Genomic DNA, 23,963 nt, shown 5'->3' with positions numbered 1-23,963 from the left:
AACTATGTTCTGTAGAGAAAGATGCTATGTGTGTGATGGGATGTGTGTGTGTGTGTGTGTGTGTGTGTGAATGCTGTGTGTATGGTGGTATTTGTGTATGTGATAGTTGTGATGATGGTGTGTGGTGGGGGTGATGTGTGTGGTGGTTGAGGTAATGGTGTGTGTAGTGGTTGAGGAAATGGTGTGTGTGCTGGTGAGGATGTTGTGTGTGGTGGTGGGGATGTTGTGTGTGGTGGTGGGGATGGTGTGTGTGGTGGTGGGGATGGTGTATGTGGCGGTTGAGGTAATGGTGTGTGTACTGGTGAGGATGGTGTGTGTGGTGGTGGGGATGTTGTGTGTGGTGGTGGGGATGGTGTGTGTGGTGGTGGGGATGGTGTATGTGGCGGTTGAGGTAATGGTGTGTGTACTGGTGAGGATGTTGTGTGTGGTGGTGGGGATGTTGTGTGTGGTGGTGGGGATGGTGTGTGTGGTGGTGGGGATGGTGTGTGTGGTGGTGGGGATGGTGTGTGTGGTGGTGGGGATGGTGCGTGTGGTGGTTGAGGCAATGGTGTGTGTGCTGATGAGGATGATGTGTGTGGTGGTGGGGATGGTGTGTGTGGTGGTGGGGATGGTGTGTGTGCTGGTTGAGATAATGGTGTGTGTAGTGGTGGGGTGATGTGTATGGTGGTGAGTATGGTGTGTGTGCTGGTTGAGGTAATGGTGTGTGTGTGGTGGGATGGTGTGTGTGCTGATGAGGATGGTGTGTGTGGTGGTTGAGGTAATGGTGTGTGTAGTGGTGGGGATGGTGTGTGTGCTGATGAGGATGGTGTGTGTGGTGGGATGGTGTGTGTGCTGGTTGAGGTAATGGTGTGTGTGCTGGTGAGGATGGTGTGTGTGCTGGTTGAGGTAATGGTGTGTGTGGTGGTGGGGGTGATGTGTATGGTGGTGAGTATGGTGTGTGTGTGGTGGGGATGGTGTGTGTGTGGTGGGGATGGTGTGTGTGTGGTGGGGATGGTGTGTGTGCTGATGGGGATGGTGTGTGTTGTGGTGGGGATGGTGTGTGTGGTGGGGATGGTGTGTGTGCTGGTTGAGATAATGGTGTGTGTGGTGGTGGGGGTGATGTGTATGGTGGTGAGTATGGTGTGTGTGGTGGGATGGTATGTGTGGTGGTTGAGGTAATGGTGTGTGTGGTGGGATGGTGTGTGTGCTGGTTGAGGTAATGGTGTGTGTGCTGGTGAGGATGGTGTGTGTGCTGGTTGAGGTAATGGTGTGTGTGCTGGTGAGGATGGTGTGTGTGCTGGTTGAGGTAATGGTGTGTGTGGTGGTGGGGGTGATGTGTATGGTGGTGAGTATGGTGTGTGTGGTGGGATGGTATGTGTGGTGGTTGAGGTAATGGTGTGTGTGGTGGGATGGTGTGTGTGCTGGTTGAGGTAATGGTGTGTGTGCTGGTGAGGATGGTGTGTGTGCTGGTTGAGGTAATGGTGTGTGTGGTGGTGGGGGTGATGTGTATGGTGGTGAGTATGGTGTGTGTGGTGGGATGGTGTGTGTGCTGGTTGAGGTAATGGTGTGTGTGGTGGGATGGTATGTGTGGTGGTTGAGGTAATGGTGTGTGTAGTGGTGGGGTGATGTGTATGGTGGTGAGTATGGTGTGTGTGGTGGTTGAGGTAATGGTGTGTGTGGTGGCTGAGGTAATGGTGTGTGTGCTAGTGAGGGTGGTATGTGTAATGGTTGAGGTAACATGGTGTGTGTGGCGATGGGGGTGATGTGTGTGGTGGCCAAGAAGATGATGTGCTGTGGTTTGGACAGAATTGGGCTTTGAGACCACTCAAGTCTACTTCAACCAGACCATATCTACTTGTATGTCTTGTGTGTTGGGTCCTCACAAAACTTCATTTGTAAGGCTTCTGCAGCTCTGAAAGATTTATGAGGAATCACTGCCCTAATACGACTGGCTGTTCTCCGCTCCTTGTCCATGCCAAGCAGGTTCCCATCTCCATGCTTTTACCCATGCTCCTTGGAGGTCTCTATCTCTGTAGAAATTCTGCCTTCTCAAATGCCCATGCCTCCAAGAAGCTTCCAGGGCTCAGTGTCAGGGCAGGACCACTCCCTCCTCTGTATATACTGCCCTTCATCCCTACTTCTCGTGTTCTTGTCTGACTCACATACCTAGGCTGAGAGCTTACCGCCTCAGCCATCTCCACGCTAATGTTCCTCCTTTCTTCTCTGCTGACTCATACACCGAGATGCATAGAACCTCGTAAAGATCTGCCTGCAGCACAAAGTCCGGGAGGCAGGGGAAGACGGACACATAAATGGATGATACTGTGACGTGAGTGTCATATGATGGAGGGGGGCTCAGAGGCCCTGGGACAGGGATGGGGGAGGGGGGAAAAGGCTTCTTAGAGAAAAGACTCCTCAGCATGGTTTAAAGGATGAAGCGTGAGCCTAGAGAAGTGGGAGAAAGTGTCCAGGTAGAAGGCATAGTGTATGCGGGGGCCCAGAGCATTAGAGAGAATGGCTGGCTGGTGCGGCACACTGTAACTAGTGTGTGGAATAGAGTGTATGTGGGGAGGAGCAGCACATGAGGCCTGGGAAGTGGGTGGGGAGCCAGATTATAGACGGCCTTGGGTACCAGACTGTGGAGCTGGAACTTAATGGTGAGAACAATGGGGCCTTTTCAGGGAACTGAAAAGATACTGACAAGGTCAGATTTACTTAAAAAAATTTTTTTATTGTGGTAAAATACACATAACATAAAACTTACCATCCTAGTCATTTTTGAGTGTGCAGTTCAGTGGTATTAAATACATTCACATCGTTGAGGACTTTCTGTGGTGGTCCAGTGGCTGAGACTCCGTGCTCCCAGGGCAGGGTCCTGGGGTTCGATTCTTGGTCAGGGAACTAGATCCCACATGCCACAACTAAGAGTTTTCGTATCGCAACTAAGACCTTGTGCAGCCAAATAAATAATTTTCAAAGCCTGTAAAAATAAAGCATTTTAAAAAATATCCATAGGGAGCTCAGCTCTGTGCTCGCTGGTGACCTAGAGGCCTGGAATGGAGGGTTACGGTAGGAAGGAGGTTCAAGATGGAGGGATATATACACACAGAGCTGATTCACATTGTTGTATAGCAGAAACTAACACAACGCTGTAAAGCAACTATACTCGGATTAAAAAATAAATAAATGAATACATTCACGCTGTTGTGTAGCCAGCACCACCATCCATTGCCCTCTCTCCTTTCATCTTTTAAATCTGAAACTCTACCCATTCAACAAGACCTCCCCATTCTCCCCTCCCCACCAGCTCCTGGCAACTACCATTCTGCTTCTTGTCTGTATGGTTTTGACCACTCTAAGTACCTCATATACATGGAATCATACAGTGTTTGCTCATTTCAATCAGTGTCCTCAGGGCTCCCCCATGTAGCATATGTAGAATTTCCATCTTTCTTTAAGGTCGAATAATATTCTATTATTCAGTATCTGCCGCACTTTGTTTATTTATTTACCCTTCTATGAACATGTGGGTTGCTCCTACCTTTTGGCTGTTGTGAATCTTGCTGCTTTGAATGTGGGTGTGCAAATCTCTCTTGGAGACCCTGCTTCCGATTCTTTTGGCAGTATGCCCAGATGTAAACTTGCTGGGTTATAAGGTGATGCAAGTTTTAATTTTTTGAGAGACCACCATACTGTTTTCCACAGCAGCTGTGCTGTCTTACACCCCCACTGACAATGCACCAGGTTCCAGTTTATTTTCTTGCCAATACTTGTTATTTTGCTTTTTTGATATTGGCCATCCTAATGAGTGTAAGAAGGTATTTTAAAAAATAATTTACTGAGATGAAATTAACATAACATGAAATTAACCATTTTAAAGCAAACAATTCTGTGGCATTAAGTACATTCACAATGTTGCTCAGCCAACAACCAATTCCAAGACATTTTCATGACTCCAAAGTAAAATCCCTTACCTGTTAAGCAGTTTCTTCCCATCCTTCCTCCTCTCAGCCTCTGGCAACAATCACTCTGCTTTCTGTCTTTATGGACTTTTCTATTCTGGACATTTCATTTATAGAACCATACAATAGGAAACCTTCTACGCCTGGTTTCTTTCCCCTTACTTAATAGTTCTGAGGCTCATCTGTGTTGCCATCTATCAGCACTTCATTCCTTGACATGCTGTGCTGTGCTAAGTCACTCAGTCATGTCCAATTCTTTGTGACCCCATGGACAGTAGCCTGCCGGGCTCCTCTGTCCAGGTGGATTCTCCAGGCAAGAATGCTGGAGTGGGTAGCCATTTCCTTCTCCAGGAGATCTTCCCAACCCAGGGATCAAACCCAGGGCTCTCGCATTGCTGGCAGATTTTTTTTTTACTGCCTGAGCCACCAGGGAAGCCCTCATTCCTTTATATGGATGAATAAATCTCACTGTATGTACAGTTGTCCTTTGGTATCTGTGGGGACTGTTCCAGGACCCCTGTGGTTATCAAAATGCCCAGATGCTCAAGTCCCTTACATGGTATAAAATGGCACATTTTCCAGTATACTTTAAATCATTTCTAGATTATTTACAATATCTAATGCAAAGTACATAGTTGTTAATACAATGTGAGTACCGTGTAAATTGTTGCCAGCCCTTGCCAAATTCAAGTTTTGTGTTTTGAAACTTTCTGCAATATTTTCCTGAATATTCTAGATCCACAGTTGGTTGAATCCGTAGATGTAGGACCTGTGGATATAGAGGGCCAACTGTACGTACTACAAATTGTTTATCTGTTGATGAACCTTTGGGCTGTTTGGGTTTACTTTTGATCCCTCTAGCTGAGTCCATGCAGTTGTTTGGAGGGGACAAGTCTGGATGAGGAAGATGGATGCAGCATAGGTCACTGACATGGGAAGACAGAAGGGCTGCACTGATTTAGAAGGCAGATGTTGTAAGTGCTAGAGGGAGGAGTGAAAAACGTCTCCCGAGCTCATTGCTCTTGAGACAAGCTATAGAGGAAGATAGGTTTTGGGAGAAGATCATGAGCTCGGTTTGGACCTTGCAAATTTGAGTTGCTTGTAGACCATCAGGTGCAAACGCCCTCCAAGGGGTTAGAGATGTGGATCTGTGTGGATCTGTGTGGAACTCAAGAAAAAGTCTGGGCAGAAGAGGGGGGTTTGACAGTCATCAGTTTGTAGCTGAGATTATCAGGAGGGAGTAGAGAGGCGGCAGGTGGAAGGAGGCTCAGAACAGGACCCTGAGGGTTCTGGAAGGCAGTTCCTGCTCATCCTGACCATCTTGCTCACCACTGAGTAACCAGGCCCAAGTGCAATGACTAACACAAACAAGTAGCAGCATAAATCCTCGTTGAACAAATGAAACAATCCACAGAGGCCTGAGAGACCTAAGAGGAGAAACCAGAAGACTGTGATGTTGGAAAAATTGAGAGGAATTCAAGGATGAAATGGTCCACAGTGCCGATGTTGCAGCCATTATTCTGGGTAAGAACCAATGACCTTGACTTCTATCTGGGAAGGAGGAAAGCACTGATAACCCAGGCAAGTGACACAGATTTGCAGTGGTGCAGAGTAGGGACAATCCCGAGAGGCCTTGCAGGAGAGGAGCTTGGAGGAGAGAGGGTGAGCTGCAAGGTCTCGTCTGGTCAGTCTAGGCTCTGGTCAGGAAGCCAGGATCTGACTGAGTGACTTGGCTGAGTCCCTTCCCTCTCAGGCATTTGAAAGGCCGCTCCTGGAGAATCTGCATTGACTGCTATACATCCTCACTAGCTGTAACCCCACCTCCCAGAGCCTCCATAGGACCTCCTCACTTTGCAGGTCCCTTGGCTCTGCACAGGAAAGGGCTTATCTCAGGGAACACTAATGAGTCCCCCCCCCCCCTTTTTTTTTTTAAATATTTGGCTGCATTGGGTCTTTGTGGCATGGAGAATCTGTGTTGCTGGGCAAGGACTCTGTAGTTGTGGTGGTGAGGGTTTAGTTGCTTTGCAGCGTGTGGTATCTTAGATGCCTGACCAGAGAGCAAACCCACATCCCCGGCATTGCAAGATGAATTCTTAACCACTGGCCCGCCAGGGAAGTCCCTGGGGTCCCCTGTCTATACGTGGCCCTCAGAAGTATGTAGGTGGAGAAGGGAGAAACAGAAGCTTCTGGCTGCTCGACCAGCATTTCCAGGGTTCCATAACAGTTTTCTTCTCCTTTCTCTAAAGCTGAGGTTTTTCATAAGCCCCAGGCACATCAGATGGGAAAAGGAAAGGTATCTGGGAGAGGCTGAGAGACCCCAGGAGCACTAAAAGTTAGAGGGAGGGCTGACCTTGCATCCAGATGGCTCACAGGACACCCCACACACACTTATGCACAACTCCCTGCTAGCTCAGAGAAGATGCCCACATAGGTGGTGGGAGATCTAGACACCCGGGGCTTTGGATCTGGCTTCTCTCTGCTTCACTAAGTGACCTTGGGCTAGAGCTTCTCTTCTCCAGGGCTGCTTCTCATCTCTACCATGGATCCACTTGGCCACCTCATGCCCTGACATTCTAGGGCTTCAAACTGCCATACCAAGACCAATGTGGACACAGCACAGCACGGCAGATCCCAGCCAATGAGGGGCTGATACACTCTCCAGCTCCCTCACCCCTTGACTGGGACAACTTTGAGGCACATTCTATGTCATCATCCAGAATTCCTTGGTGGAATCCTTGGTTATCAGAAACTTATTTGAGGGCCTTCCTGGGTGGCTCAGTGGTAAAGAATCCACCTACCAATGCAAGAGACATGGGTTCAATCCCTGATCCAGGAAGATCCCACATGCTGCAGAGCAACAAAGCCCACGTGCCACAGCTATTGCGTCTGCACTCTAGAGTCCAGGAGTTGCAACTACTGAGCCGGTGTGCCACAGCTACTGAAACCCGAGAGCCCGTGCTCCGCACCAAGAGAAGCCACCACGTGAGAAGCCTGCTTACTGCAACTAGAGAGTAGCCTCCACTCGCCACAACTGGAGAAAAGCCTTCACGGCAACGAAGACCCGCACAACCAAAAATAAATAAATTAAAACAAAAAAATAAAAAAAAAATTTGATAACATCCTCCACTTCTTTCCTTTCCTTGTCTCACCTTCCAACATTCCTGCAGGTGCTCCCTCTTGTCTCAAATCCTTTTTTAGGGACTGTTCCTGGGGAAACCCAGCCACAGACAGTGCAATAATAACGGTGAAAGTCGCTCAGTCGTGTCTGACTCTGCACCCAGTCCTATCGAATGCAAGGAGTGGACCCCCTTGTGGACTGAAAGCTTGTCAACTAGGAGTCCTGGGTCAGGCCACCTCCCCTCTGAACCTGAGGCATCTCAACAGAGACATGGCAGGGGGTGCAGCTAGTGAGGATGTATAGTTGTCATTGCAGATTCTCCAGGAGTGGCCACTCAAATTCCTGAGAGGGAAGGGGCTCAGCCAAATCAGTCAGATTTTGGCTTCCTGACCAGAGCCTAGGCTGACCAGACAGGACCTTGCAGCTCACCTCTCTGCCCCGAGCTCCTCTCCGGCAAAGGCCTCTTTGCGACCCCATGGACTCTAAAGTCCATGGAATTCTCCAGGTCAGAATACTGGAGTGGGTAGCCTTTCCCTTCTCCAGGGGATCTTCCCAACCCAGGAATCACACCCAGGTCCCCCGCATTACAGGTAGATTCTTTACCAGCTGAGCCTCAAGGGAAGCCCAGGAATACTGTAGTGAGTAGCCTATCCCTTCTCCAGCAGATCTTCCCGACCCAGGAATTGAACCAGGCTCTCCTTCATTGCAGGTAGATTCTTTATCAACTGAGCTATCAGGGAAGCAATAATAACAGTAACTGCCATTTATTGAATGCCTGATATGTGCCAGCCTTCATGTATATAGACCTCATGTAATCCTCCCAACAAGCCTTCCAAGGGCACGTTATCACCTCTATGTCTCTGTTGAGATGCCTCAGGTTCAGAGGGGAGGTGGCCTGACCCAGGACTCCTAGTTGACAAGCTTTCAGTCCACAAGGGGGTCCACTCCTTGCACTCGATAGGACTGGGTGTCAAGGAACCTGAACCCAGGGGCCTGGCCCCAGTGCTTATTACACGCAGAGCAAAGGCAGTGTGGGGCACTTTTAAGCCCTGACACTGTCCCCATGACAGCACCGTGAACAGTGGCGGCAGTGGACTCCTTCCAAGGGTGTCACTGGCTGAGGATACTGATGAAGATGGAGTCCGAAGCTGGAGAGGAAGAACAGGCAAACATGGTGGCTGCCATCGACAGGCTGGCTTGCGGCTACTCTTGAGGATTCCTAGCAACACCTGGGGGGCCCTTTGAGAGAGAGAAACTCCCACGTATGCAGAGTGAGGCTCAGGATCATCGTCCTTTGGACAAAAATTGGACTCCATTTTGTAATCACAGGTCATTAAACTTGAGCAGTGTTTAGGCTGCGTCCAATACATTCTTAATGTGTTTGTATAGACAGACTATGCCTTTGTTTATGGAAGAATAGAGATGTTTTGCTTTAGGTTTAGGTTTCAAAGCATGGCTCCATAGTAAATATTTTAATTATATAAAAAGAAAGTTAGGGATTTCCCTGGTAGTCCAGGGCTTAAGAATCCACCTTCCAATACAGTGGATGTGGGTTCGATCCCTGGTCAGGGAATTAAGATTCCACATACCGCCTTGCAACTAAGTCTGAGCGCTGCCAACTAATAAGCCTTCATGCTCTGGTGCTTGCATATCACAACAAGAGAGAAACCCGAACACTGCAACTAAGACTTAATGCAGTCAAATAAGTAAATAAATATTTTTTAAAAAAGTAAAAAGAAGCAATAGAAATTAAACTCATGTTATTAAACAGAAGAAAGCTATTTGAGTAAAATGAAGTAATACACTCATGTACAGTAAAATAAGCTCCCTTGATGGTATTCGGGAGGCGACATTCCACTTCACACTGGGCCTATTTTCCCAAGCACAGCTCGGAGTAAACCCTCATTTCTGGCCTCAGTTTCTTCACAGGTGACAAGCGGAGCACCTGGGTGAGCCCCAAGCTCTCTGAGGTCCCAGACTTGACAGGGCCAGTGGCTCTCCCCTGGGGCTGTTCGGCAGATCTAGGCAGGTTCCTGCCCCCCTGTCTAGCCTAGAAGCAGATCTGTAATTGAGCCTGCAGGGTCACAGTGACAAGCACAGTCGTAAATCTCAGCTGAGGAAGCAGCCCCTGGGAGATAAATTGTACTGCGGCTGGCTCTTTCCTGTCTCTGGGGTTAACATGGAGAGAAAGGGAGCCGACAAAACCATTCCCTGTGGATTAGACAGTCCTCAGGCTGTAGGGCTCCGGGACCCAGGCCACCCATGGCCGGCAGGGAATGGCTACAGAATGCTGTTTGCTCCTCGGAGCCCTCGAACATGGGCAGAGGGTGGTTTAAGCCAAACAGCGACCCGATTAGAATGAATGCTTTGTCATGGAGTGTCTACGTGTCTCTTTCCTCCCCTGGATTCTGCAGCCAGAGAGTGCGTCTCAGTCAGCTTGGTGTGCTCAGCACAGGGGCTGGGAGAGAGGAGGTATTACTGAATACCCATAAAAGATGATAACAATGAGAGCTAATATTGAGTGTAAATTCTGTGTCAGCCCTGTGCTGATTGTTCTACATGTATTATTTACTCCTCACAACAGTGCCAGAAGGTACCCTCAGGAGACAGTTGAGAAGATACAGCACAGAGATGTTAAGTAACTCATCTAGCATCACTCAGCTAGTTGGTGGCTGAGCCAGGATTTAAACGCAGGCAGTTTGGCTCCAGAGACGGGGCCCTGGGGCACAGTGCAAAGTGGTCCACAGCGCAGTCGTGACAACAACAGTGCAAACGGACTGGCAGGCACCGATCACGGGGACTGTAGAAGGAATTAAGGAGGATGGCAGGAGCCCACCAGGTCGTCTGGCGGTGGGAGCACCGGGTGAAAGACAAGGGGCTGAGAACGGCCATTCGCATTTGAGGAACGATGATACACTCGGTAGATAGTGGGGTGTGCTGAGAGATGAACATAGGAAGCGCGGGCCTGATGCCAGTGAGCTCGGGGGCCAAGCTAAGGAACACGGGCTCTCTCCTGTGGGAGAGGGCAGAGCATTGACACAACCAGGTATGAGGACCCACCTCTCACTAATTCTGTGACCTCCGGCAAGGCACTGCCCCTCTTGGAACCTTGGTTTTCCAAAACTAAGACCATGGCATTCGGTCCCAATCACTTCACGGTAAATAAAAGGGGAAAAGGTGAAAGCAATAACATATTTTCTTTTCTTAGGCTCCAAAATCACTGCGGATGGTGACTGCAGCCATGAAATTAAAAGATGCTTGCTTCTTGAAAAGGAAAGCTATGACAAACCCAGACAGCATATTAAAAAGCAGAGACATCATTTTGCCGGCAAAGGTCCATCTAGTCAAAGCTATGCTTTTTTCCAATAGTCATGTACTGATGTGAGAGTTGGAGCATAAATAAGGCTGAGCGTTGAAGAACTGATGCTTTTGAACTGTGGTTCTGAAGAAGACTCTTGAGAGTCCCTTGGATAGCAAGGAGATCAAACTAGTCAATCCTAAAGGAAATCAACCTTGAATATTCATTGGAAAGACTCATGCTGAAACTGAAACTCCAGTACTTTAGCCGCCTGATGTGAAAAGCTGATTCTTTGCAAAACACCCTGATGCTGAGAAAGATTGAAGGCAAAAGAAGGGAGTGACAGAGGATGAGATACTTAGATAGCATCACCGACTCAGTGGACATGAATTTGAGCAAACTCTGGGATACTGCAAGACCGAGGAACCTGGAATGCTGTGGTCCATGGGGTCACGAAGAGTCAGACACAACTTAGTGACTGAACAGCAACAACAAAGACTGGGGGTGGCCGTTCCTGCTGCACTCCGCCTCTCAGGGCCCAGCAAGGACGAATAAGACAAGAGACAAAAACGATTGTTTAAATTGTAGCAGATCTGACAGATGCAGGTTGGTGGAAGGCGTGGAAAGAAGTGAGCAGACAGCAGTTGTGAGAGTAGCCAGCTGTTTTCATCTAGAGACTACCAGATTGCCTCCAACTTTTATTGTTATTAAAAGGAATAGCATTTGCATGAGGCCTTGCTACTGCCATGTGGCTTTTATCACCTCAGTTGAGGGTCCTCAAACCTTTTAAGTCAGATGTAATTATTCATTTTGGGCTTCCCTGGTGGCTCAGTGCCTGCAGTGCAGGAGACCCGGGTTTAATCCCTGCGTTGGGAAGATGCCCTGGAGAAGGAAATGGCAAACCACTCCAGTATTCTTGCCTGGAAATCCCATGGATGGAGGAGGCTGGCGGGCTACAGTCCATGGGGTGGCAAAGAGTTGGATATGACTGAGCGACTTCACTTTTATTCAGCTTACAAGTGAAGACACCGAGGTGCAGAAAGATGAGGTGATCCCCGCCCCTGCCGAGCCCTACAGGCCAGGGGCAGAGCTGAGCACAAGTTTGGGGTTCCAGGTGCACAGCTGTGTCCTTTCAGGGTCTCATGTGACCTTCTTTATACTGTCAGCTTGTCAGAGCCAGAGGGCAAACCAAGGGCATGAAGGTAGCAGGAGACAGGAAACAGCAAGAACTGAAGACTAGAGGTATTTGAGGTCTCTAGCACTGGTCAATAACCTCGAGGTCTGACAGGTCATAACTTGTCATTTTACTGAGGTCCAAATCTGAATTCTTTGCTGCAAGACTGATAAGTGAGGCAAAACCTGTCAGAGAGGCCACCCGGCGGACTGCCCAGTGGGCAGTTCTCAGCTCAGCTGCCCGGTTTTCTTCCTAGCGGAGGCAGAGAAGCCTGGGGTTGAAGTTGCACAGGGTTAGAGGCAGTCCATCTGGGGAGAAATCCCAGCTCTGCCACTTGAAGCTGTGTGAGGTTAAGTGACTTCCTGTCTCTGAACTTGTTTCCTGATATGGGATATAAGAATAGTAACATCTACTTCCAACGATGTTGAGAGGATTAAATGAGATAGTCATTCATAGGCTCTCAGGACAGCCAAGGAACTGGGTGGTACAGGGTAGCCTCTGGGAGGGGAAGTGGGAGGCAGGGATGCAGAAGAGGGAGGAAGGCTTACTGCTTACCATATACCTTTTTGTAATCTCTTGTTTTGTTTTAATCATGTGTAGAGGGTTCCTTTTTAGATATATTAATAGAATTTCAAAAAGTGAGATAATGCATATAAAATACTTGGCACAGTCTTGATGTATAACACCCCATAACTCTTAGCCTTATAGTTATTATACATATTAGTATAGTTATTATGAACTCTTTGTGGAAAATGACTCCCTCCTGCAAAGATGAAACACTTGATGGAGCTGAGAAGGAGGATGCTAAAACAAGGGGTGCTTCTTACTTAGAGTTTCATGGAGTTTCAGGGGCAAATACTAGCCTTTGACTGGGCTTCTTGTTAAGAAAGGTTAGGCTGACACCTGGGCACCTGGAGGATCATGGCAGCCTCATTGGAGTAGGAGGCTGGCCTTGAACGTACATCAAACCATTGGTCCATAGGCCTGGGCTTGGCGCCTGTCTCTGTCATTCACTGGCAGAGTAACCTTGAGCAAGTCATGGAACCTCTCTGAGCCATCAGATTTTCAGTTGACAAATGAGAATGGTGAGAGTGGTCTGCCTTGCAGGGCCATTGGGAGGATTTTGAGAGAATTATGTGGTACCTCCCATCATCACGTCTTCATCTTCATCATTGTAAGGCTTTTGTCCTTCATCCAGACACAGCGGGAGCCAATAAAAGGTTTCTGCCAGGCACAATAGGGTTGGATTTTAGGCATGAGAGGTCACTCTGGAGGTCAGTGTGGACAGGGGACTGAGTGAGGAGGGGACTGAGAAGGATTCTGTGTGGACCCCCATGCCCACCCCACTTGACTTCTCTGAGCAGCACCTTCAGCCATGAATTGTACTTACCCTGGAAAAGGACTGTTCTAGATGTGTCAGGGAAACAAAATCTGATGTAACTAACAGAGCTTTGCCTTATCCACTTGCCTGGGATGATATTTATGTTAATCCTATTCCGAGCTAAAGCAACTCACTAATAAAAGCAGTGCCTCGGCTCTGGGCTCCACACCATCTGTCAGTTCCACTCAGGAGGCGCTCTTCCCAGGGAGCAAGGAGCCCATGGCTGGGCTTCATGGGCCCTTGTGGGCCAGCCTGGAAGTCCTGTTTACCTTGCACATACATACAAAGCCCTGCTGGGGGCCAGGCACTGGGGACCCGAAGGAGAGAAAACAGACAAGGTTGCAGGTGCTCTCATGAAGCATGGGAGCTCCCATGCATTCTGTTGCTGCTGCTGCTAAGTCGCTTCAGTCGTGTCTGACTCTATGCAACCCCAGAGACGGCAGCCCACCAGGCTCCCCTGTCCATGGGATTTTCCAGGCAAGAGTACTGGAGTGGGTTGCCATTGCCTTCTCTGTGCACTCTGTTAGGAGAGGCAAAAACAAAAGCACAAGTAAATAAATAAGTGACTAAGATAAGTTCAGATGGGGCTAAATCCAATGCAGAAAAAAAGCCCTCATGTGTCAGAAAGTGGCCTAATGAGAGGGTGAGGGGAGGCCTTGTTGAGAAGGTGAATCACCCTGGCCCGTCAGGTGTGCCAGGCAGCGGGAACAACAGAATCAGATCCCCCAAAGAAGGGCCACTGTCAGCAAGTCTGAGGACAGAAACCAGAGCACTGGAGCCCAGGTAGGAGATGAGACGGAGCCCACCGGTGGCAGAGGTCAGGACATGGGGGACCCTGTAGGCTGTGGAAGGACTCTGCGACGGGAACCACAGGAGGGTTTTGAGTGCCATGACCTGCAGTGGTTTTAGATGTCACACTGGCTGCTGGGTAGAGAATCCATTGCAGGAGGGACAAGACTGCTCCCAGAAGACAGATAAGAGGCTCTGGCAACTGGAGATGGGAGAGAAGTAAGGATCGGGGTTCCCTTTGAGGGTAACAATGTGAATAAGATCCAGAGTGTAGTTTACCTAGCATAGCATCTGACACACCTCGGGAGCTCCCTCCATGATGGCTGGGAGTTTGATTATTAATATTTTGATTCTCCTCTGCCACAGAGCTTCTCCAAAATAATACCCTTTAAAAATGCTGATATTTGATCAGCTCAGGCACAATGCTATGGGCACTTTCCCCAGTGGGCTGGCCTCCAATCATGTCCCCCGTGGCCACGTGGGCTGCTGACCTCTGAAGTGACCCTCCCAGGAGCCATGCATTCATTTCCTGGCTCTGAAGCAATCCAACATTTAGTGCCTCCTCAGCTCTCTGCTTTAGGCAGGAGGGGGTGGGACGAAGAGAGATTTTGAACCTGATACAGTCCCTGCCTTGGAGTGCATATTAAGGTGGAGGGGGAAACAGTGTCTGATGCGCTACAGGTGCTCCGTATCTGTTGATTCACAGCTACCCACGTATTAAGCCCCTCCTACAGTACCTATAACTTTACTTGGGTACTTCCTCATCTCAAAACCTTTAAACTTCTCCAAGTAGAAACTCCCAGCCCAGAATTCAGGCCCTTCATAGACTGGCCCCTACCCCATTCTCCAGTCCCAGTTCAGGCATTCTTCCCCTTCATGCACTTTGCCTCCTGCCACAAGACACTGGGCCTTCCCTGGTGGCTCGGTGGCAAAGAATCCGCCTGCCAATGCAGATTTGAGCTTGATCCCTGGGTCAGGAAGATCCCCTGCAGAAGGGAGTGGCAATCCACTCCAGCATTTTTGCCTGAGAAATTCCATGGACAAAGGAGCCTGAGAAATTCCATGCACAGAGGAGCCTGAGAAATTCCATGGATAGAGGGCTACAGTCCATGGAGTCACAAAAGAGTCAGATATGGCAGCGACTAAACAATAACAGACACTTACCACTGTCCCCTGTTCTCTGACATTTCTCTGACTTGCACTACCTTTCCTTGTACCTAGAATATCACTTCTCCCATTCACTACCTGGTAAACTCCTATACATCCATCAAAGCCCAGCTCCAGGGAATTCCCTGGCAGTCCAACAGTTAGAACTCTGTACTTTCACTGCCGAGGGTGTGGGTTTAATCCCTAATCAGAGAACTAAGATTCTGAAAGCTGTGTGGCAAGGGCAAAAAATAAAAAAGGTCCAGCTCCAACATTAGAATCTTTGCAAAGCCTTTCTGATTGTCTCCAGACTGAGACACTTAATAGGCAGAGTTGGTCCCCACTCCACGATACTCCCACAGTCTTCATTACTTGGGCATGTCAGACTGCTATGGATCAGTGCTTCAGTCCTTCCATTGGACTGTAAGCCCCTAACTGGTTCATCTCGGTGACCCATAACAGGGCCTGGCTAGAGGAGGGAAGTGGTCAGGAAGCAATTTTGTTGGGTGACAAGGATATCAGTGTGGCCACAGTTACAGGTAGATGAGAGGCACAAGCATGGGGCCAAAGTGGCCAGCAGGTGCCTGTAGGGCAAGGACTTGGATGCCAGGGCTTGGGTGGATTTCAGCCACTGGAGAGAAAGATGAGGAAGAAGAGGAAAACCAAATCCCACTTAAAAGAGCTGGGAAGGAGAACTATATGGCATGATGATAGGGGATACAAATATTAATTATGTTTACACAATGTTCTCAAAGGCTATTAGCTCTGGGTTCATTTTCCAACATAAATAAGAGAAGATAACCCTTGCCATTAAGAACTTCAAGTCTACTAATAGGTAACAAAATAGCTGTGCACCTATAAACATATAAAATTGTCTCTTTCTTGACCTCTGACTTCATCTCATCAAACATTCCCTTACGCGGATGTAGAAATCGAGTCATGGAGAGCTGAAGTAACTTGTCTAAAGTTGTTAGTTGAAGCAACAAGCCAATGACTACCCAATTCAAAGGCAGTAGTGAAGTGCTTTGGAGGAAGAAACCTCACCAGTCACAGCACTTGTTTTTCATCCAGTATGGTTGCTCGTGTTTTCTGCCTTATACATGGGTTGACAGTCACTGTGAAAAAAACCCAAAGTGTAAAATAAGTATGAGTCCATACGTACATAAAATAAATAATGACTAGGGGGGAATGGGCAAGTCTTCCTTAGGAAGAATTCCAAATAATATATGTAGATACTGTACCCTCCTCCAGGAGGTAGAGTTCGCTTCCCATCACTTTTGAGTATGGTCTGGGGAGGAGAGTCTGAGATGAAGATGAGCACACAGGAAGTTTATTAGGGGTTGCTCCCGGGTGGAGGGAGGGAAATGGGTAAGATTAGGCAGAGATCAGTTGGGGGATGGAGTAGTAAGACCTCAGCTGGTGCCACAGAGCTGTGAAGCTCCGGTCCTTCAGGGTTGTGCTGAATTGGGACAGTGGAAATAAGCCTTTATAACCAGGAATCAACCTGCCCTGGGGGAAGGGTCTGACCTGGGGGGAGGTAACTCTCCTCAGCTGAGGGAGTTCCCAGCGAGCGGTTGCTAGCTGAGGGGGAAGGGGGTGTCAGTCACAGGGATAAGGTCTGGGCAACACAGGGCAGCATCCTCTAGAGCCCACACTTTGTGCCAGCCAGCCCCAGGTCATTTAAGTTCTGGGAGCATCTCTTCGGGATTCTGGTGGGCCTCTTTTCCTGCGGGAAACTTACAGAGAAAAGCTGGTGACTCAAACTGCCACCCTCACCACTGTGACTGTCTGCGGTTGATACTCAGCTTCCTCTTCTGTTACCTGTTCTAGACTCCCCGTACCCTCAGCTAGCACCTCTTCTGGGCTCAGTGACCTACGTGGTGGCATGATCTTACCCTCCGGCCTGAGAGCCTGTGGTCACCTGATTCTTCTCAGGCCACGGCTCCTGCACTGTCTATTTACTGTAAGTATTGGGAAAGGATCCCCTGGAGAAGGAAATGGCTACCCACTCCAGTATTTTTGCCTGGGAAATCCCATGGACAGAGAAGCCTGGTGGGCTAGTCCATGGGGTCATAAAAAGAGTTGGACACAACTGAGCGACTAAACAATCTGCCAAGGGAATGCCAAGGGATTTCCAAATGGATTAGCTGGGTATGAAAGATATACCTCTCTGCTCTCCAGTGCTTAACAGCAGCCTTATCACTTCCCGATGATGAGGGTTAATTACGCTGAAAGAATGGTGACTCTGCTTCTTGCCTGCTGATCCCTGGAAACTAGGATCTCAAAGTACCAGGGTGTCAGACATGGTGAAAAGTTCAATAGTCATCTTGATGTTTCCCCAGCTGAAGCGTTGCCTCTTTGGGAACCAGACCTCCAATCCTGCAGATGCCAGAGGTGTGGGGAGTGATGATAAGTATGAGACCACTCGTGCTTTCATCTTTGGTTCCTGGACCCAAGTATTTATTCTCCCTATTGGAGACAAAGCGCTGTGTAACGGTCTTTGATATACTGCTTCTAGAAGGATGGCATCCTGTCCTCACAGAGTATTGTTTCTGAGCTGGTGGCTCAGCCGTGCCTTCTACAGACAGTTCCAAACTGGCAGCTTAAGGACAGTGCAGTGTGTGGAGGGATGAGTTGCCTCCATGGCCATGTGCCTACTGACGTAGAGTCATGCTGGATGCCACGCCAGTAGCTTAAACACCCTGTAATCTTTGCAGAATTGTGCAGGATGAAGCCCTACAAAGAGATACCTAGGATATATGTCTATTTCAGGAAGGATGAATCGCAGCTCTTTCCAGGGTAGAAAGGGTTTAACGTAATCAAGTTGTCAAGTGGCTATTTTTCTCAAGGAAGGAGACATATCTAAGATTGAAAGTGGGGTTTTGTTACTGGTCGCTTTAACAGTTAGCATCAGCAATAGCTAGACAAGTCTTGGTGAGTGGGAACCCATGCTAATGGGCCCATACATTCCCTCTCTCCATGCCATCATGGTTAGTGTTTACTGACACCCCTATTGCCAACTCTGGGATGGTCTTATAGGCTGACTGCATACACATGGTTGTTTAATGCTTCTCCCGCTGTCTGGTTGGTGTTAACACAGAATTCAATGACCTTCACACTCAGTGCCCATTTCCCTAGGTCCATGCATACGTCTCTAGCCCAGGTCTCCTTGTCCCTGGTTTTCTAATCTTATCCTTCCAGATCCCCAACCAAGCAGCCAAACCATGCACTGCTGCCCATGAGATCCAGTAATACTCCATCCTTGGGCCCCTTTTCTTTCCACAGAGTGGATGACTATGTGTGCTATTCAAAGCCCTGCCCACTGGAATTATTTTCTCCTTTACTGTCTTTCAAGGACACCCCTATGTGAGGCCTGCAGTGCAGCAAGTCTATTTTTGGCTTGCTCACACGTACTGAGCCTACCCACTCATAAACAAATTTTGGCTTTTTTTCCCTCCTTCAGCTGGATATAAGGAGCTCTCCAGGCAGCCGTAGGTGAGCAGAGGAAGAGACACTGGTGCAAAGGTGGGGGGTGGCAAGGTGTCTGGGCCACCTGTTCACGCAGCTGCCTTCTGCCCTGTGGTCCTGTGACCAGTCCCAGCTGTACCACATCTGTCTCATGATGAACTACTGCAGGCCTTGTCTGACCTTCCGACTTGGTGGATCTAATAGAACCCAGCTCACAATGAGCAGCCCTGGCTATGTGGTCAACGTGATGACGCAGAGTCAGACGATCTAACCTGGTAGCAAATCGGGAGCTGTCTTTTGAAAAGTGTGTCATTCCTGGCTAGAGATGACATGGCCCTGCTCCAACCCCAGGGGTCTAGATGGTGATTCTCCTACTAGGCCTTGTCATAAACTCCACAGGCATCTTTTCCCACTGCAGCTGCCTCTGATACCATGGGTTCTGCCAGATCACATGGGCCACACAGCAAAGCTACTCGTCTCACAGCCTGGACCTGCTGCTGCATTCCGACCTAAACTCCGGGTCCCGATCTAAATAGACAGCCTTGGGGGCTTCCCTGGCTCAGGTGAAGAATCTGCCTATCAGTGCAGGAGACTTGGGCTGGCCTGGTCTGGGAGGATCCCACATGCCGTGGAGCCACTAAACCCGTGAGCTGCAACTATGAAGCCTGTGCTCTAGAGCCCAGGGGCCACAACTACTGAGTCCATGTACCCTAGAACCCTAGAACAAAAGAAGTCACTTTAATGAGAAGTTCACGCACCACAGCTAGAGAGTAGCTCCCACTCCCTGCAACTAGAGAAAAGCCTGTGCAGCTGTGAAGACCCAACTCAGCCAAAAAAACAAATACATAAAATTATATATTAAAAAAAAACCCAAACAGGCAGCCTCTGTGTTATCTGATACGTGGTAGGATATATGGGAGGAAACAGTATGTACTCCTAGGTATGGAATAGGCTTCCTCCAAAACCCAAAGAGGCATTGAGCTTCCTTCATAATGGAGGAGGAGATGCAACACTTTTGTCTTTTACTTTGGAGGGAATGTCTCTGGCAAATCCCCGATGACCGGCCCCTAAAAATTTCACTGATATGTCAGATATGCAGATGATACACTTTAATGGCAGAAAGTGAAGAGGAACTAAAGAGTCTCTTGATGTGGGTGAAAGAGGACTGTGAAACAGCTGGCTTAAAACTCAACATTCAAAAAACTAAGATCATAGCATCCAGTCCCATCACTTCATGGCAAATAGAAGGGGACAAAGTGGAAACAGTGGCAGATTTTACTTTCTTGGGCTCCAAAGTCATTGCGGATGGTGACTGCAGCCACGAAATTAAAAGATGCTTGCTCCTTGGAAGAAAAGCTATGACAAATCTAGACAGCATACTAAAAAGCAGAGACATCATTTTGCCAACAAAGGTCCATCTAGTCAAAGCTATGATTTTTTCGAGTAGTCATGTATGGATGTGAGAGTTGGACCATTGAGCATTGAAGAATTGATGCTTTCAAACTGTGGTTCTGGAGAAGACTCTTGAGAATCCCTTGGACAGCAAGGAGATCAAACCAGTCAATCCTAAAGGAAATCAACCCTGAATATTCATTGGAAGGACTCATGCTGAAACTGAAGCTCCAATACTTTGGCCACCTGATGTGAAGAGCTGACTCATTGGAAAAGATCCTGATACTGGGAAAGATTGAGGGCAAAAAGAGAAGAGGGCGGCAGAGGATGAGATGGTTAGATGGGATCACCAACTCAACAGACACGAATCTGAGCAAGCACCGGGAGATGCGGAAGGACAGAGAAGCCCGGTGCGCTGCACACCATGGAAGTCGCAGAGTCGGACACAACTTAGCAACAACATCAGGCTCCTGAATCTTGGTAGCGTTTTCTCCCATTCTCTGCAATGCGTGTGTCTCACTAAGGTTTCCAGTATACTTGCTGTTTCTTGCTCATCTGTTTCAATTAGCTGCTGGGTTTAGTACAATAGATATGTGTGATATTCTGCAAGACACCTAGTTGGTGCTGGTCTTTCAAGACTAGATTGTAAGACAGCACGAGAGTTAGCCCTGGAGCAAGACTGTAAATGTATACTTCTGTCTGTTCCAAGTGGAAAGAAGAAAAACACTCGCTACATCAGTGGCTACATACTATGTACTGGAGAACATATTAATGTACTCCAGGAAAGACACCACATCTGCCATTAAAACGACCACCTGGCTGATCTTGCTGGGTTCACTGTCACCTTCCAAGGTACATCTGATTTTTGTAGGGGACAGACCAGTGAATTAAATAGAGAGACAAAGGGAACACTATTCCTGCAATGTTTAGGTCTTTAAGGATGGCATTAATCTTTGCCATTCCCTGATTACCAGTGAGGCTGAGCATTTTCTAATATGTTTATTGGCTTATTTCCTCTTCTTTGAATTCCTGTAGTTCGTAACTGTTTGCTTTTTAAAAATGGTTGCTCTATCTTAGTTATCCCCGTGATCCTCAGACTTGGCACATGAGAACTCAATAAATATGCACTGAATCAAAGGTTTTCCTCTTTTTTTTTTCACCGATGCTGCCCGACTTGTAGGATCTTAGTTCCCCAGCCAGGGATTGAACCCGGGCTTTCAGCAGTGGAAGTGTTGAGTCCTAACCACTAGACTGCCAGGAAAGTCCCTAAATCAAAGATTTTAACAAGATGAAAAAGTAGCATTTGATTGGACATCCTGGTCATCTGGGATCTTGAAAGCAACCTCCCTAACTTATGGGTAAGCCTATTCCTGACAGCAATTGTATCATTTTGGTTGATTTAAAAAGAAAATACAAAGTTATCCAATCAAATTATCTCTCGTCTGAAACCGAGGCAGCATCAGCAAACTAATCGAAGCTCCAAAGCCTTGTTTTCTGGATGGACTCCCTTTGATAGCAATAATGGGCAGTAACGAACTGATCCCTCAGCCCATCTGGCTGTGATAAACGCATCCAAAACACATTACAGATCTCAGAGTGAGGCTCTGAGGCCTGAGGCTGCAGCAAAAGAAAACCAAGGCTGACAGGCACAAGTTTAAAAACCTGATATTTCATAAATGAAAAAAGGCCAGCTGCCTGTTCCTTCACCACTGAACACAGTAAACGAATTATCTGAGCTTCCTGCCATTTTTCAAACTTGGGACTCTCAGATATCATTAGAGTGTATCATCAACTCTAAACTTCATTTGTCCAAAAAAATAAAAAAAATCTCTAGTTTACTGAATCTCTAGTGTTTCTTTCCTTTGCCTTAAATTGTTTGTTGTTGTTTTTAAATCATTAAGTTTTTTTTCTTATGTATCTGTTTATACAGGAACATCTTTATCTTTTTAAAACACACATCTTATTAGGTCTCTCACTTCCTCAGAAACTTCTCATGCCTTCCCATGATCTGAAGGCCAAAGTCCAAACTCCTTCACAAGGCCTCCAGGGCCCTATCTACCTTTTTTGCCAAATTTCTCTCCATTCCTAAGACCCTTAAGCTTCTACCACCCATTTTATTTGCCTTTACTAAAATAAGCCATGTACTTTATATCTCTGTGCTTTTGCACACATACTGACCCCTCTGCTAAGAACTCTGTGTGAAGACTTCCTTTCCCTTAGAATGGTGTTAATCACCACTTTCTCCACTTTCTCCACATTGTAAATGAATATCTACAGTCAGCACTTAATATGCTATACTGTAATTATTTTCCTATGTGTTTGTCTCTCCACCAGACTAAGAATTCCTGAAAAGTAGAAACTGTATCTTAATTACTGCAGTTCCCCCAGTGCTAGTCTAGTCCCTGGAACAGAGGAGTTGGGCAACATTTGTTTATTGAGTGAATGAACAGATAAGCTCCCTACTCCAAAGACCAGGACCTCCAATTTAACAACCACAAGAAAAGGATCAATAAGCTGCTGGAGCAGATTCTAAGAGCATTTACTCACCCGAATTTTCTCTAGCAACTGAACACACTTAGAAGACATATTCATGCCTAGACTTACGGGCAACTCAGAGGTCCCAGGAACTTCCCTCACCCCATTTCATGACTTGACCCTTTCATTTTTAAGAGGCTGGAGCTCAGAGGTGCTTCTTAGTGGGTGGTAAAGCTTGGATGGATGTCGGCAAGCTTCCTTCCCTTCAGCAAGCACTCAGAATAGCTCCATTAGTGTTCATGGAAATTCTGCACAGGTATCAAGGAGAAAACAGCCACAAATAACACAGCCTGCTTTCCAAATCTCCAAAGCACATCTCTGCAATCATTTTACTTTTCAACTATCACCACCAAAGACTTTCAGCCATAGAGCAATTTGTCTTCAACTTACTCTGGGCTCCTAAGTTAGCAGAACCCTTTGGCTGTTTATAAATGAAGCTTCCTATTTCCAGTCTCTCTCCCTGCTCCAGCTTCTCTTCTACACAGCCACTTATCCAAAATACTAACCAGTTCCTGCATGGCATCAGTCCAAATACCTTCACTTGATGCTCGAAAGACCCTTCAGACTTGATCCTGGAAATCTAGGGGTTGACACTTGGGAGACAGGGATGGGCTGAAGATACAAACTGGAATTGCCACCAGCATGTAAAAGATGCTTGAAACCAGGAGAGTGGATGAAATCAATCAGGGAAGCTATATATAGGCAAATCACCTGAGTTCTGAGTCCTAGATCTGCTAGTCACCATCCGTGTGGCTTTAAGTAAGTTATGAAACTATTGTGAGTCTTACTTTTCTCATCTTTAATTGGGTATTTTAAAAAATGCCCAGCACAGTGCTGAGCAATTATTATTCAATCTCCCAGAGTTACTAGCAGTGGGAAACTGAATAAGATACTTCTGCTTGGTAAGCTTCAGGGTCTCATCTGTAGCTCCTGCTAGGTATCCACAAGGCACCATGGAATGGGTGCTCAGCAAATGACTGCCAAATAAAAGAAAAAATCTTAAAAAACTGAAACAAAACTTAGTAATAAAATAGATGAGATGATTCAACAGGCTTTTTTAAACTGCATAAAGATTAATGTAAACGCTAATAAATTATCTTAGGAAAAGGATCTAGCACTTAGAAGGTAGACAATGTTAGGCCCTTTCTTTCTGTCCTTACTTTGAAACACAAACAAACAAAAAAGTTTCTAAAATAAACAAATCTCTGATAAGCTTAATCCACTATAACAGCAAAAATACAAACACAAGTACATATAAAATCATACAAATACACTCAACATCATTACATTGGCATATTTCATTTTGCTACAGACTTTTTCTTCCCCATCTCCTATTTTCTTTCATGCCATCTTCCGGCTCCTCTCTCCTCCCTAAGGCAGTCAATGGAAATAGTCCGATACATACCCTCTCATACACTGCTCATATAATCCTGTACAAAGACACATATTCACATATAGGATTCTTTTCTTGTTTCCTTTTTATAAAACTGGATTCTTATTAAAGACATTTCTCTGTAAATTCTCACCACCCCCACCCCCCCGACTCCCCACCCCTGCACTTAATGATACATCTTGGTCAGTCCTTCAGGTCAGTGGGTGCAGAAGTCACACTTTCTTTTCAATGACTGACTGCTCACTGTCAGTCTTCCTCCTCCCACAATAAAGCTGCACACAATGTCCTTGCAAGGACTGTCCTTGCAAGAGGTTTCTTTAGGAAACTT

Source organism: Ovis canadensis, chromosome 1 (genome assembly GCF_042477335.2).
Source record: "Ovis canadensis isolate MfBH-ARS-UI-01 breed Bighorn chromosome 1, ARS-UI_OviCan_v2, whole genome shotgun sequence".
NCBI lineage: Eukaryota > Metazoa > Chordata > Mammalia > Artiodactyla > Bovidae > Ovis > Ovis canadensis.
This window is presented reverse-complemented; position numbering follows the sequence as displayed.